Raw genomic sequence first — 15,367 nt, 5'->3', positions numbered from 1 at the left:
ATAAACTTGCTAATTATATTGACTATTTTATATATTAAGCATGTAGTCTGTTATCATTGTATCTCTAAGTATGTACAAACACTACTTCAAAGTGAAACGAAATACAACAAGGTGTTGAAGGCATATGCCTGTAAAGCTAGCTATTTGGGACATCACTTCAAGACCAGTGTAGTTTTACCTGCAATGCTCCACAACCCCTAGCTCTGTGTGATGGAATACGTCTATCATCCCTGGTCCATTGGGAGCTTAGAGCAGGAGGATTTCAATTCCATGCCATACTGGGCAAGAACTTCCACATGGCTCCATCTCAACCAAAGAAGGTTCAACACTCCCCCACCTAAGTGAAAATAAAAATAAGAGCATTGTAGTATAAGAAACAAACAATATTAAAACATGCCAATACAAACCATCATGAACAACACACACCTAGTGTTTGTTTCTCATACCTGTAATCCTAACTATAGCTAGGATTATATATGTGAGCCAGAGGAACTAGGCAGTTCATTATTTTAAAAATTACTATTTGAGTGTCTGCTTTGACTCCGAGGTCTTTGATCCATTTGGAGTTGATTCTGGTGCAAGGATCTAGCTTTAGTCTTCTACAAGTAGATAACCAAATTTGCCAGCACCATTTACTGAAAAGGCTGTCTTTCTTCCATTCTATTTTTCTAGCTCCATTATAGAAGATTAGATGGCTATAGGTCTGTAGGTTCATTTCTGGGATATCAATTCTATTCCATTAGAACTGAGGTCTGTTCTTGTGCTAGAACAAAGCTGTTTTGATTACTATGGCTTTGTAGTAGAGTTTGAAATTTGGTATTGATGTTCCTCTAGCACTGTTCATTCTATTAAGGATCATTTTTGCTATTCGGTGTCTTTTATTGTTCCATATGAATTTTTGGACTGCTTCTTCTATTCCCTTGCAGAATGAGTTTGGAATATTGATAGTTATCGCATTGAATTTGTAGATAGCCTTGGGAAGTATTGACATTTTCACGATGTTGATCCTTCTAATCCAGGAGAATGGGAAGTTTTGCCACTTTCTAAGTTCTGTTTTGATTTCCGTTTTCAGGTTTTTAAAGTTTTCATCATAGAGGTACTTAGAGGGTAATGAGAAAATATGAAGCTAGAGATCCTTTCAGATTATCCCACCCACTCTTCTATTACTTTAAGCAAAAAAACAAAACAAAGGAAAGCAAACAAAATAGACTTTATGGTTAATTAAGTTGCTATTAAAGATTCCAGGCAGAATTATACAGCTAAACGATGAGTTAGTACATATGTTTTGTCAATACTGAACTTACATGTGTCACAAAAATATCCATGGATTTGTAACTAGAAATTTTGAAGTGTTAAGTATATTAATTAGGTGAGTTTCATAAGATAGCCAATGAATAGAACACCACACGGAATTCAGTCTGGTAAAGTAGTTTATTTACTGAACTGCTGCCCATGCCATACATGGTTGAAAGGCATGTACAAAAAATAGGGTAGGAGTTCCGGGAAGATGGAGGAGGAGAAGCTGGCTAAACAAGCTCTCACATAGAAAGCAGTTTTAGTGTTCCAGGAAACAGTCCTAAGCCAGAGAATCACACCAAGTGTGCCATCACAGGAGAGAGAGTTAGGCCAGAGAGGGAAAATCCAGGCAAGGAGACAGATCTGACCATTTGCCCGCAGCTGCGGCTGCAGCCGCAGTAGCAGTGGCTGTTGCCACCATACCGGTAATACAGAGAGTCCGGGACAAAGGCGCAAAATATGGCGGGCAAGCAGATTCTACACAACACCAGCAAGAACTGACAAGGAGCAGACATCTTCATTCTGAAATTTGTAGACAGAGAGGACCCAGGAACTAAGACTCCAGCGTTAGTAGAAGCCTGACATCCTCACTTCTTCTGAGGGAGCAGAGGAGGGAAGGCCACCTCTCCAGATCCCCACTACAAGAGATCTCCATATTTGATACTGACAAAGGTATGGATGAGTAGCTAGCTCCAACTCAGGCCTTGGAAGGAAACAAGAGTCATTTAGCAGGTCACAGAAACCTCACCTGACCTGCCAGTCTTAGCTCTACCCAGGGAAAATTCTCCCAGCCTGGCTGAGCAAGCTCCGCCAGACCCAGGAGTGGATTTCTTCCCTGGGTAAACTGAACCAGAGGCTACCCCTCCCTACAGCATCCTTGACAACCAATTGAAATTCAGTAGACATAAACCCTGAGAATGGCTCCAGGCTGGGCTCTGTAAGTATCTCAGGAGCTAACTCCTCAGGGAAAAGTTGCTGTTTGCTGAAAGGACTCAACTCTACCCAGAACCTAGCGTCATCACAGCATCTTCATACTAGAGGAAACAGCCATCTCCCTCTTTTGAGATACTCAAAGCAGATCTCCCTCCCATTGAACTAACTTGGGAGGGAATCACAAAATCCTGGGTAAAGCAGAGAACTTTCTGCCTACTCAAACAAACTGACTTAAGAAACCATCTAAGCCACAGGAAAATCAAACACCACAAGCAAAGCAGAGACTCCAACAAGAGACTAGTTACATACACAAGGGAGATACAGGATATTCCCATCCCCCCCAAAAAAAAATCAAAGAGCATTTTTTGTACCTTTATAAAAAAATTTTAATTTTTTTAAATTTTAATTTTTAACATTAAAAAATTTTGTTTTCTATTAACATTTTTTCTTCCTCTTATAACATTATTTTAAGGGTATATGTGTGTGTACTTTTTTTTCTTTATAAAAATTTGATTTTGTTTAGCTCTACTGACCTTTCGACCCTTTTTTTCTTTCCTTCTCATTCTTTTCACTTTTTCTTCTCTTTCATTCTTCTTTGCATGACTTAGTTGCTGTTCTGCTCATCTTCAGATAAACCCATAGTAGATTATTAGACTTTAACTCCCTGTTGTGTATACATTTAATCCAGAAATTTATTACTCAATTTTAAACCTCTTAGTCTTAAATTCCTTAATAGAAGTACTACCTCTTTATACCTATATAATATTTCAAGCATTTTTATTTTTGAGTTTTACATGTCTCCTTTCTATCCTATCCACAGTCTTCTCTGAATATCACATATTCATTTTGCATAATTTATAAATGTTGCACTTTTTAATTTTTTAATTTTTGTTTTTCTATTTTTTCTTGTCTTTTTTCTTTCTTTCTTTTTTCCTCTCTCTCTCTTTATTATCATTCTATCCAACCTATTTCCCGCTTTGAGATTAGGACTTAGTTAAGTTAACTCTCCCTCGGACTTTCCACATCACTCTATTTTTATTTTTAACCACATTTCTTCCTAAACCTAATAATTTCTGTTTGCCAAATACTTCTTTGCTGTTCGTAGCCCATTAATATATAGTTGATTGATGTTGAACAGCTATATCTGTTTAGCTAGATTGTATCTGCAGACTTTTGACTGTGAAACTACAGGCTTTGGTTGATGCTTACCTTAAAATAGTGTGCTAGCACAAAACTGGTTTTACTTTCATCCTAAATGGGCAGAGTAAGCCGGAAAAAAAACAAGAAAAATGGCAAGTCCAGTTATCTCAACTCCCACTCATAATAATCACGGGAGAGAGCAGATAGTGAATAATCCATTGGAGAGTTCCCAAAAAGCTCAACAAACACTACTGGTAAACATGATAAATGAAAAGATTGAAAACCTGCAAAGGACTCTGTATGAGCGTGATAGGGAGAGAGGAGGTCAAACAAAGGTCAATACAGGAATATCATGAGCATGAGGAAGCTACTCAAAGATTGATAAAGTAAAGGCGTGAGCAGGCTGAGAACATTCAAAGAGAAAGTCAAGAATGGCGTGAGTAGGCTGAGAATACTCAAAGAGAACTACAGGAATTGCGTGAACATGAGGAGTCTAATCAAAGAGTAATACAGGAATTGAGAGAGCGGGATGAGAATACAGAAAGATCACTAAAGCCATTCGTGGAATCCATAAACAGCTGAAAGAAGGCAGGGAGACCACAAAGGGAACGCTGAATGAAACCAAACAGAAGGAATGGGAGTTCAAAGAAACCATAACCAATGAACTAAGTGATTTGTGAAAAAACACTGAACACCAAATTAAGGAAGTAAAGAAGTTCATATAAGATCTAAAACAAAGCTCCAACAAAAAATTTGAAGCCATCAAAGCTGAACAACTCGAAGGAAAAGAAAAAACAAAGTAGTAAGTCTTGATAATAGGGTTAGACTATACAGAAGATCAAATTTCGGGGATTGAACACAGCCTAGATATTGTAGAGAAAGAACATACAACAATCCAAGAAATATGATAGATCTATTCAACACTTGGAAGACACCATCAGAAGGCCTAATCTGAGGAAAATGGATATAGAGGAGCACCTAAAGGCAGAAATTAATGGTCTAGCAAATTTGTTTCACAAGATCCTAGCAGAGAACTTCCCAAACATGCAAAAAGATAAGCCTATTCATATACAAGAAGCTTTTAGAACTCCAAATAGACCAGACGAGAATAGCACATCCCACCATCACATTATAATCCACACAGGATCAATTCAGACCAAGGAAAACATCCTTAAAGCTGTCAAGAAGAAAAGATAAATAGCCTATAAAGCGAAACCAATTAGAATCACCTCAGATGTCTCAGCGGTGACAATCAAAACCACAAGAGCCTGGAATGAGGTATGCAGGCCCTAAAGACAAACAACTATCAAGCAAGAATTCTGTACCCTGCTAAACTCTCCTTCATAACGAAGGTGAAATAAAAAAACTTCCATAGTAAGGAAAAATTGAAACATATCTCCACCAAACCAGCCCTACAAAAATTCTTAAATGAATTAAAATACAAAAAAAAAACCATAGTAAGTATCAACAAAACAAAGAGTTGGTTCTTCGAATAAATTAACAAATTTGATATACTCTTAGCCAATCCTTATCAGAAAAACAAGAGAACACACCCAAATAAATAAACTCAGAGATGAGAATGGAAACATCACCACGGAAACAACCAAGATGCAGAACATTATAAGGGAATACTTCTCAAAACTTTATGTTAATAATTTTGAGAACATCACAGAAGTGGACCTTTTCCTAGGAAATATCGAAATGCCAAAACTAAACCAAGATGAGTTAAACCATTTTAACAGGCCCATATCAAGAATTGAAATAGAAACAGCAATAAGAGACCTCCCACCTAAGAAAAGCCCAGGAGCAGATGGTTTTACAGTGGAATTCTACAAGGCCTTCAAAGCAGAGGTCACACCCATACTCCTCCAACTTTTCAGTGAAATTAAAAGAGAAAGTTCACTACCAAACTCATTCTATGAAGGCCTCATAACCCTCATCCCAAAACCAGGCAGGGACTCATCAAAGAAAGAAAACTATAGACCCATTTTTTTGATGAACATTGATGCAAAACTTCTCAACAAAATTTTGGCCAATCGACTTCAACAATTCATCCAAAAAATCATACACCAAGATCAAACTGGATTCATTTCAAGGATGCAAAACTAGTTCAATATACGCAAATGAATTAATATAATTCATCGCATCAACAGGAGCAAGGATAAGAACCACATGGTTATCTCAATAAATGCAGAAAAAGCACTTGACATGTTCCAACACTCCTTTATGATGAAGGTTCTGGAAAAATTAGTAATCCATGGGACATTCCTCAATACACTAAAGGCTATATATGACAAACCTACAGCCAGCACTATACTTAATGGTGAAAATCTAAAGCCATTGCCTCTTAACTCAGGAAGGAGACAAGGATATCCACTCTCTCCACTTCTCTTCAATCTACTATTGGAATGCCTATCTACAGCAATAAGACAAGATGCAAACATAAAGCAGATCCGAGTAGGGAAAGAAGTAAAACTCTCCCACTTTGCAGATGACAGGATCTTCTATTTAAAGAATCCCATAGACTCCACTCCCAATTACTCAAGCTGATTCAAAACTTTGGCGAAGTAGTAGGGTATAAAATTAACCCGCAAAAACCAATGGCTTCTCTACATGCCAAAAATGAGAAAAGTGTAGCTGAAATTAGGAAAGCAACTCCATTCAGAATAGTCCCACAAAAAATAAAATACCTAGGAAGTAACTTAACCATAGAAGTGAAGGACCTCTATGATGAAAAGTTTAAAAACTTGAGAAAGGAAATCAAAACAGAACTTAGAAAGTGGCAAAAACTCCCATGCTCCTGGATTGAAAGGATCAGCATGGTGAAATGCCAAAGGCTATCTACAAATTCAATGCGATACATATCAATATTCCAACATTATTCTTCAAGGAAATAGAAGAGTCAATCCAAAAGTCCATATGGAATAATAAAAGACCCTGAATAGCAAAAACGATCCTAAACAGAAAGAACAGTGCTGGAAGAATAGCAATACCAAATTTCAAACTCTACTATAAAGCCATAATAATCAAAACAGCTTAGTACTGGTACAGGAACAGACCTCAGAACCAATGGAATAGTAAGGCAAGCAAATCCCAAATTATTCATTGAGGAGATGAGTTGAAATTCATCATTTTACACACTAATACTCTTTCCTCAACAAAACCAGAGGATTTAAAATAACTAATATTTTTATGTTAATGGGTACAAATGTGCACGAATTTTCTAGAAATAAAATGATCACTCATGAAACCTTACTGGTACTTCAAAAAATGCTTTCCAATTAGAGGAATAATCTTCACACTTTTTCACACAATGTGAATCTGCCTGGTAACAGAACCCCAAGCAAGACTAAGGCAGCTAATAGCTATCTAATTTTTGTTGTCTTTTTGCAATATTGCTTTCTTATCATATTGATTAGTATAAATTCTATGACCAGTATAAAATCACATTTGTTATAAAAGTTACTAGGTGGGAAATTCATGGATGAGGTGGTGTGGTGTTTCTGATAGAGCCCTGTCTGGTTCAAAGGAGGAGTTGGTACTGGCAGAGCATCTGTTGTGGAGTTGGGCAAGGCTTTGACGGTGAAAGCATCTGTGTAGGGATTTGAGACAGCAGGGAGGGGACAGGAAGGACTAGATTGTTAGGGACAGGGTCTCTTGTGGAGTAGGTGGGACTTTAGGATGGAGGCTGGCAGGTGGATGGGTTTTCTGTGGAAGAAAGTGGGGTCACTGGGGAGGAGGCTCTTTGGGGCAAAGCTTTGAGAAGGAAGAACAAGGCTATGAGGGAGAGGCTTTTCAGGGTCTGGTTTGAGAGGGCAGAGCGGTGCTAGGAAGAAGTAGGCTAGTAAGGGGAGGGGATTCTGGTGGATAATGGCAGGCCTTTGGGAAGTGTGTGAGGGTGGAGGTAGGTTTCTGGCAGAACAGGATGTAGTCATAATGTATGGAGGATTTTTTCAGGACCAGGGCTTTGTGAGAGCAGGGATAGGATCCAGTGGACTAGACTAGTTAGGATGGGCTTTCTGTTGTAGCCAGTCACCACTTTGAAAAAAGGAGTAAGTTTGGGTGGGGATTTCAGTGTTGCAAGGAAGGAAAAGGACTTTGGACAGGGTTTCCAGTAGGGCAAGGCAACCTTCAAAAAGGGACTTCAGTGGGACAGGGATTAACAATTGAGTTTGGTGAGGCTTCCAGATGGAGGCCAACTGTTGCATTGGCTTACAGTGGAGCAATGTGGGTGTTGAGAGATGAGATAGTGTGGTGGGCATTTTCTAGTGAGGGTTTTCTAGAGCAGGTCAGGGCTTGGAGCCATGGGGCTAATTGGAGGAGGGCTTTGAGAAGGAGTGGAAGGTCTACAAAGGTGTAGGATAATTATGGGCAGGGTATCTGGTGGAGTAGGGTGTGGATCTGAGGGAGGATGCAATAGGGGGTGGGATTATCTGGGGAGCAATACAGGGCATTGAGAGAGTAGATATGGAAGGTGGAGAGGTTTGTGGTGAAGCAGGGCTTGTTTTCCAGGTAGGAGATGGGCTGTGTGAGAAGCTTCTAGCCAAGCAAGGGGGGGGGCCTTCAAGAACAATTATAGGGAGGTGGAGGGTTTTGGTGTAGCATGATGGGCTTTGTGGGAAGAGGTAGTTTCAAGGCCGAGTTTGAGAGGTTAGGCCACTGAGAAGTAGACTACTTATGGGCAGAGTTTCTGATGAAACCAGGAGTGGCTGGAGGGAGAACTCTGGTTGGGGTGGGGTAGGGAAGGGAGGAGCTTGGAGGTACTAGGATATGGGAGCAATGGGACTATGAGTGACTAGAGTAGTTAGGAGTGGGGTATCTGGTGGATGAAGTGAGGATTTGAGGGATGAGCCTGATGTAGGCGGGGTGCTTGGTGCAGCAAGTTGGGACATAGGAGGAGATATGGATGTGGCCTGGTTTCTGGTGGTACAGAGCAGGGATTCCAGGAAGGAGTGTAGAAGAAAGCTTTCCCTATAGCAGAGGAGGGCTTTCAGGAAGGAGTCTGGCTGCAATCAGACCTTTGAAAATTTATAGTAGGACTACTAGGGGATAGGTTAGTTAAGGATGGGATTTTAAGGAAGAGGCTGACTGGAAGTGGGTTTCCAGTAGATCCAGTCAATTTCTATGGGAAGGGGAAATAGGAAAGGGGCAAGAGAGTGAAGAGTGAGGCTACAAAAAATAAACAGTTACTCTTAATAGGATCACCATTTTCTGTCAGTTTAGAATTATATTCCTTTAATGTATGCGAGAGATATTGGAGAAAGTAACCAGGCAATAATTCCTTCCTAGTGAAATTTTTCTTTATTCCAGTTCAGTGAAAATAAAATCACATCAGGTTCAGAGGCACAAAGTAGACTAAGACACAGGAAGCACTGGACTTGGTTCCCAAGCACAACCTTTAAGGATCACAAATAAAAATTTTAAATGACTCACTTGGTCATAATGGACACTCTATTGTCTTAAAACTGTGAATGAATAGAACTTTTACTCTGATCATTTTAGAAATCCTAAAAGTAAGTAAGTAGTAATGTTTTAACTTTATATAATATTGGCAAGTATACTAAAAATAATTAAGAAAATATAAATTTGTCTGCAGAATGTTTGTTCTCCATAATCAATTTGAATGTAAAAGAATTTAAAACTAGAAAATTACCATATAGTGAGATTGCATCATGGTTTCCTTTCAGTCATCAAAATGGTGACTTAAGCAATGTGTCTTTATCATTGGATACATCGATGTTAAAACATATCTAAGAATGTGAAGCACTACTATACAGACCCTGAAGAAACTCAGAAGGATCTATGAAATGATGTTGGAATAAAATTAATGACTAATTACAGTAGGAACTGATCTTCACTAGGCCCATAAATATTTTGAGAAGAAAAGTCTACATTGAAAAATAAACAAAACAATGAAAAGGAATCAGGCAGGCAAACCTTGAGGTAAACATTATCCAATGAACAACATCTATTGAGGCATGATCACAAGCTTCTTTTACCTGTTACAGTTACTGATGTATGTTCTTCCCTAATGCCAAATAACAAAGACATGAAAATGCAGTAATAATTTTCAAGGCATTAGAGTTTACAGGAAGAATTCAATGAATGTATTGCTAGAAAGTAAAGATACATGTCTGAGATAAAGATTGAAGAAAATATCCCCAGTTTCTGGCCCTTCGAGTTGAGAGGGGTACAACTCAAAACACAAGGAGAATAGACAGAAGTACAGTAGTGCATTCCAGTAGTTCCCAAGATGCAATGATGAATGAAACAGCGGAGAAAATCAACATGACCATCACTGGACTTAGCACTGGAGAGAAGAGAGAATAACAGTGAAAATCCAAGGAGAATTATAAAGGATGCCCTACCATATTTGGCAGTAGAGTGCATGGCATTGTGGTCTAAAATATGTGGAGATATTATGGGAAACTACTTGTGCTCAAATGGTGCCATGAGAAGTGATAAACTTATGATTTACAGGACATTGAATAATCATAAAGATCTTGCTTCAGTAGTGCAGAGTTAAACCTTGATAAATTCTATTTTGAAACACCTAACACACTACAAAACGAAGACGATTCAAATTATATATAAATGGCTTGACTGCAACAATAGAGTTCAAAAAAATCAAATCATATAATGTGGATGCAAAAGGGAAACATTATTAAAGTAATCTGTAAACAACACACATTTTAGGTGAATAGTCCTGATTATAAAAGATTTGTTTTCCTTACGGATTTTGGATGCACAAAAACAACAAAAACAAAACAAAACAAAACAAAACAAATGACACTTGGCAATAGAGGTGGATGCCAGTATCTCATCTCATGAGGCTGATATTGGAAGATCATGATTCACAGATGGCTGGGGTAGCAATCCACGAAACATTTATGTTCAATTGTTCAAGCAAACAGAGTGAAAGCTTGGTTCAAATATTACAGACTCAGTCAGTCTCTTCTCTCTCTCTCTCTCTCTCTCTCTCTCTCTCTCTCTCTCTCTCTCTCTCACACACACACACACACACACACACACACACACACACACACACACACAGACACACACACACACACACACGGAATGAGAGAGGAAGAGGGAGAGAAAAAAAAAGGAATATTACGTGCTTAAAAAGTGAACCTATCTGCAGGACTATCCTAAGCATATTTTAATTAATAAAAAATGAGGGAAACCATAGAGCCTATGTTTCTTAGAGTCTGGTTTCCTTCACATAATATGATTTTTTCCAAGACTTTCCATTTTTTTAAGAAAGGGGCTGTGTCATTCTTTCCGATAGAAGCATGAAATTTCATTGTGGATATATATCACATTTTCTTTTGTTTTTTTGAGGGTGGAGGGTCCGGTCGTGGGGCGTGAACTTTGGGCCAAGGTGCTGTCCCTCAGCTCTTCAGCTCAAGGGCTAGCGCTCTATCACTTGAGCCACAGCACAATTTCCAGCTTTTTTCTTTTTGCTTATGTGCTGCTGAGGAATCGAACCCAGGGCGTCATGCATGCAAGGCAAGCACTCTACCACTGAGACACCTTCCCAGCACCACATTTTCTTGATACATTCATCTATTGAGGGGCATCTGGCTTGGTTCCATATCTTAACTATGGTTGTAATGCTGCAAAAAACATAGTTGTGCTTGTAGTTTTAGTGTGTTTTAGCTCGAGATCATTTAGAAAAATGCCCAGGAATGGGATTGCTGGCTCCAGAGTTATGTACATTTGACCATACAAAATGATGCTAATTGAAATGAACTCCAAGACATGGAAACAACAAGTCTTTTTTTTTCAGATGTCAACCTTGATGTCGGTAAAGTAGTGTATCTAGATCTTATTTTATTTCATTTGTCTTTTGCCATTGGCTTATCCCTGGCAATTTCTGTCTTGATTCTGGTACCTTCCATCTTGTATATACATTATCTGATTTGGAGAAGGAAAGGGAAATAACATAATAATAAAAGAAGTACCAAGAGTGACCCATTGCAACAATGATATTCACAAGACACTATATTGGCCATGAACTTAACAACTTTGGGGTCAGAGGAGGTGGGGTGGTCAAAGAGATAGGAGGACAACAATAGAGTGGGTAACTATTCAACAAGTATATACCTTACTCATGTAACTGTAACCATTCTGTACATTACCTTTAAATAAAATAAAAATTTTAAAAGTGAGTCTACCCTAGAAAAAAATATCCTTTTCAAAATAATACATCGGTAACTGTACTTGTGAAGGATTCTAGAGTCAAGCTGTTAGAGCCTGGAAAGGGATAGATTGAGAAACCATCTCAAACAGCAATCAAAAGGCTGAGAGCTCTGCTCTGGAAAAGTCAAACAGTCAAGAGAAGACAGGGGTATGCTTTATTACCTCAAGAGTATTTAAGTTAGATCTGTTGGACACTAGAAGTTTAAGAATTTGGAGACAAGATGGATGTCTGTGCTATGGTTGTAATGACTATTGCTCCCTTCTGCTCCCTAACAATAAGGGATTCAATGATCAATATGTATACAAACAATAACACATGTTAATAGTTATAACCACAAGCTAGATTGATGCCTTAGTTTGTGGACATACCTGTAGCCTCTCACCCTCCACCACTCTAGTAGAATGAATATAAAGCATGTTAAGCAGGATTTTCGGATCCAGAATCTAGCAATGAGGCTTTGGCTCCTCTAGTGTCTTCTTTCTTATCACTTCCTGTGATTTCTCAATTCTTTGGCCAGGTATCCCACCATCTTTGCTGTTCCATGGTTGAGGTTAGTGACAGTACAGATATTCTGAACACTTCAGAACAAACTATGGAAAAACACTTCCTCAGAGAAGAATCACAAACTTATAGGAGCACCTGGAAAATTACCATACATCAGCAGTCATCCTGTGATCCCCTAGCAATAAAGTATAATTCAGGAGTATTTTTACTTCTAATAATATAAGAGATGGACAATTGTCCCTTTTGTACATTTGTTATTTGTTATTGCATAAATTTTCAGGAATTCATATACATTGTGAAATAATGTTATTTTTTTCATAGGTCACAAACTTTGTCACTGGAGTGATGACCCTGTCTTATCTCAGTTGCTTGATTCAGACTTAGATGAGTGTGAATTGCCTAATTATGAACATTTCTTCATGAAACTCAACAGCACAGAATGAAGTGTGAGGGTCAGGCCATTCCATACTTCTAAGGATTTCACATATATTAGAGTACTATATACCTACACTGCTCAGCACTCATGGCACATTGGTGTGTTATAATTGTCTTCAGATCAGAAATACGCTAGAGCTTAATCTAAAATGATGGGCTGTACATTTTCAACGCAAGTGTGATGATCACTCCCTGCAATGATTCTCAGTGGAGAATCTTTCCTATACATTTTACTGACTTAGGTTCTACTCTGTGTTTTAGCATTATCAGGGACAGTCACACTGTATCTAGCTACAATACTGCAGCAACCTTAGCTGCCCTTGAATTTTACCTCCAATCTTGATACTAAGGTCAACTCCGCAACTCTAATCACATAGTGGACACCTAAACTTTTCAAGCCTAGTTAAAAATTCAGCTATCATTGATCATTGCCAGTGTTAAAGATCTTACTCCTTTAGATTTATTGTGTATATTCTTGTATTTCCAACACTGCCTTAGATGTTGGTTTTTGAAGTAGAACTTTAATTTGCATTTGATTTATGGAAGTGTTAGTGATGCCAGTTGAACTGCATCTAATGTAAGTAATTTTGACATATGAATTTAATTTTGGCAATTGAAGAAGTGAATACACATCACTCACAAAAGTTTCTTTATATGTACTGGTATTGCTTTATTGTGAACTTCCTAAAAGCCTGTCATGGGAGCACATATCCCAAATCCCATCACATCTGTCACTGAGACAAGGCTTGAAAGGTTCAGACCACTTGACACTTCACAGTGAGAACCTTTCTCCAAGAAGGGTGAGAGCATAGCAAAAAGAGCAAATGAATCTTCCAACTGTTTTGTTACATGTTCTTTATACTTAGCCATTAAAAACACCATAATTATGACTTCTTACCTACTCTTTTCCTCTTCTGAACTGTTTTATTTATGGCTCTCTAAGAAATCACATAAAAATCATATAAAAATCTATATAAATCATACAAGAAAGCATAAACAATATTTGTTAGGGATATATAACCTAAAATGAATAATTTCAGGAAATTATTAAGCACATAAAATGTAATGCATACCTAAAATTTTCTCTTTATTGAAAACTTCAGTACTTGTAGTTTATTTATTCTGATAACAAAGATTATAAACTAAGTTACAATAGTATTCCAAATGGAACACAAAATTAGAAACGTGAAGAGTAGCACTAAAGAATGCTACTTCTACCACTAATAGAGTAAGAATGAAATTTAGATAAAACTACTCCAGATTAAAAGCCACAGAATAGTTCCAACATTAGTGACTTTTTTTTTTGTAAAGACAAATTTTCACAGATATTAACATCAATTGGGTATATATTTCTTAAGGCCATCAGGAAGGATGCTGTGACCATGTTGATGGAAGCTGACTTCTCTGGGACCTACTACACAATGTGCAGACACCATTACAAACACTGCACCTGCATTAGGGTAACTTTAGTGCTCTTGACAGTTCTTCAAGTTAGGAAATTAATTAAGTAATTTATTAAAAACAGAAGTAGGCAACAAAACCAAACAAATTTCCCAAGTACCTAATACTGATCAGTTGTAGACCCATAATTCAAATCCAGGTTTCCACCAAGCATATCTGAGGATATTCTGTAAGTGTCACATTCATTATCTTTCAAGACCTATGGAGCAGATGAGCCCACATTATCTTCCTAATTATGGTTATAACGGCAATAGCATTGCTACAGAATATATATATATATATATATATATATATATTTAAAATGAAAAGTGTGTGGGTAATGACATTGTATGTGATCTTTATACCAAATAAAGATCAGTTTAACGTCTAAAGAAATACCTGAGTGAACATCATTCAGCTTCCACTGTTTAGCATTCCTGGAGTGATTATTTAAGGAGAACAAATTCATATAAAAGACACCTGTGCTGATGAGCAGAGGCTTTTTATCATTAAGTACCTTGAATACACAGGAAATAGTTAGTTATGGATATATAATCCAAAAGGAATAATTTTTTTGACTAATTACTTTCTTTTTGTACCAAAGAAAATCTATTTCCTATTCTAAAACATATATAAATTTAATGGATATTAGTGCTGTCAGTATAAATTATGCATGAATAATATATGTAATGTATTATATTATATAACATATAAATGATATATTTATAATATATGTATAATTATTGATATTCTATAATTACTATAAATAATATTGTATAAAACTGATTTTAGTATTATACTGTGAAGGATACAAAGAATGACAACTTTATTTAAATAAATATATTTGTATGCTTTAGTCACATAATTTTTTGTGTGCCAGTACTGAGGCTTGAACTATGGCCTGGGTGTTGTGCCTGAGCCATTTCACTCAGACTGGCTTCATATAGTTATCTTCAGATTTCAGCCCCTAAGTAGGTGGGATTCCAGACATGAGTCATATTATTTTTTTAATTCCATCCTTGGCATGTTCTTATGTAATTATTTTTGAATGTTAAAGTATATTATGATATGATATTTCATTTCTAAACCAATTCAGAATAAATAACTACTTATTGGGTAAAACTATATGTTGCAATAAAAATTGTAAGGACCCTACTTTACTATCAATTTTCAAAGATATTGCTAGGTTAATTCCTGGACAGACAAGTAGAAAAATTAAATTAAGTGTTCATAATATATGTAATATATTACATAACATGTAAATGATATATTTATAATATATGTATAATTAGTGATACTCTATAATTACTATAAATAATATATGTATAAAACTGGTTTTAATATTATACTGTGAAGGATAGACGGAATGACAATATTCCTATCTTAACTTTCTCATTTTCAACGGTAGACAAA

This window comes from Dipodomys merriami, unplaced genomic scaffold (genome assembly GCF_024711535.1).
Source record: "Dipodomys merriami isolate MVZ:Mamm:240054 unplaced genomic scaffold, mDipMer1.0.p SCAF_43, whole genome shotgun sequence".
In the NCBI taxonomy this organism is placed as follows: Eukaryota; Metazoa; Chordata; class Mammalia; order Rodentia; family Heteromyidae; genus Dipodomys; species Dipodomys merriami.
Note: the sequence above shows the minus strand (reverse complement) of the source record.